Below are 2,211 nucleotides of genomic sequence, written 5' to 3'. Positions count from 1 at the left end.
AATCTGTAAGAAAGCATTCCCCTTTTGGAAAAACTCTTTAGAGCCAGTTTCATTTTCCTCGTGTACCATCTATTATGTTGTAGACTTTTTAGAGAGTTTATGAGATAACATATCTCAGAGGCAACAAAATGTCCCTATGAGTGAGCTGTCAATAGGATTGTTGGTACCCCAAATAAATTCCAGATTACTGCACTTTCCTTCAAATAATGCAGATTCCATTAATTGTGGAATTTGCTAGAATGAATTTCTGAGTCCTATTTCTTTTCTTTTGATCTTTTCAGAAGTTTTCAGCTCTGGAACTGTTTGAGGAAATGAAAGGGCACTCAAACATGGCCACTTGGTTCTGAAGAGAACATGAAAACTCAGCACTGATCACATGAATCATGGATTGTCAGGTCCTGTTTGTGCTTCTTCATTTTTACTTAGGGTCTTCCCTAGTGGTTCTGATGATAAGAAACTGCCTCCAATCTGAGACCCGGGGTCAGCATGATCACCTGGAGAAGGGAATGACAGCCCATTCGGTATTCAGGGTCTCAGGAACACAGTCAGGTTCAGTTTCGTTCAGTCACTCAGTCAAATCTGACTCTTTGTGATCCCATGGACTGCAGCATGCCAGACTTTCCTGTCCATCACCAGCTGCCAAGGTAAACTCAAGCTCATGTCCATCGAGTCGGTGATGCCATCCAACCATCTCATCCTCTGTCGTCCCCTTCTCCTCTCACCTTCAATCTTTCCCAGAATCAGGATTTTTTCTAATAAGTCAGCTCTTCACATCAGGCAGCCAATGTATTGGAGCTTCAGCTTCAGCATCAGTCCTTCCAATGAATATTCAGGAATGATTTCCTTTAGGATGGACTGGTTGGATCTCCTTGTTGTCCAAGGGACTCTCAAGAGTTTTCTCCAACACAACAATTCAAAAGAATCAATTCTTCTGCTCAGCTTTCTTTATGGTTCAACTCTCATGTCCATTCATGACTAGTGGAAAAACCATAACTTTAGGTATATGGATGTTTGTGGGCAAAGAAATATCTCTTCTTTTTAATATGCTGTCTAGATTGGCCATAGCTTTTTTTTCCCAAGGAGTAAGTGTCTTTTAATTTCATGGCTGAAGTCACCATCTGCAGTGATCTGGTGCCACAAAAAATAAAGTCTGTCACTGTTTCCATTGTTTTCCCATCTATTTGCTGTGAAGTGATGGGACCAGATGCCATGATCTTAGTTTTCTGAACATTGAGTTTTAAGCCAACTTTTTCACTCTCCTCTTTCACTTTCATCAAGAGGCTTTTTAGTTCCTCTCCAATTTCTGCCATAAGGATGGTGTTATTTGCATATCTGAGTTTATTGATAGTTCTCCCTGCAATCTTCAATCTAGCTTGTGCTTCATCCAGCCTGGCATTTCTCATGATGTACTCTTCATATAAGTTGAATAAGCAGGGTGACAATATACAGCCTTGACGTACTCCTTTCCCAATTTGGAACCAGTCTGTTGTTCCATGTCCAGTTCTAACTGTTACTTCTTTTGACCTGTATACAGGTTTCTCAGCAGGCAGGCTAGGTGGTCTGGTATTCCCATCCCTTTAAGAATTTTTCACAGTTTATTGTCTAGCATCTCTTATTAAATATCATAAGCATTTGTGAAGTTTCCTGTGTTATTTATAACCTCAATTCATATAATTAATAATTTTCTCTTTACATTGGATCATTTTCCATAATGCTACATCATGTATTATACAGCCCCTTACCTAATTTAGTTTGATTAGTAGATTTAAATATTATACAATGTTTTGGGAAGATTCCAAATAAGTAATATGGAACTATGTAAAGTTTCAAAGAAGCCAAAAATTAAAATTTCAAATAGCACTATCTTTATTTTGATTCCTCAGAAGTTTAGTGCTTATTGGTCTTTTCCATCTCTCTTTCTTAGGCATTGCCTTGCAAAAAAATAAATCAAAATCACATAATCGTGATAGCACAAGTCATATTTTGTGTATGGAGGAACTCCTTTTTTATGAACAGTTTGAAGATCTTTTTTGAGAGTTTGATGCTTTTCTACTAAGAAGAGAACCCTCTTTTATTATAGAGTAGTATTCTTGACCTTCTTTCTAATATATATAAGCAATGTGTGTAATATAGACATATATTTTTATTTTTCACACACAAACATACATATATTTATAAAATAGGTTGAACTTCCCAAGACAAGTAAAAATT

The sequence above is a fragment of the Bison bison genome, unplaced genomic scaffold, assembly GCF_000754665.1.
Source record: "Bison bison bison isolate TAMUID 2011002044 unplaced genomic scaffold, Bison_UMD1.0 scf7180017864506, whole genome shotgun sequence".
In the NCBI taxonomy this organism is placed as follows: domain Eukaryota; kingdom Metazoa; phylum Chordata; class Mammalia; order Artiodactyla; family Bovidae; genus Bison; species Bison bison.
This window is presented reverse-complemented; position numbering follows the sequence as displayed.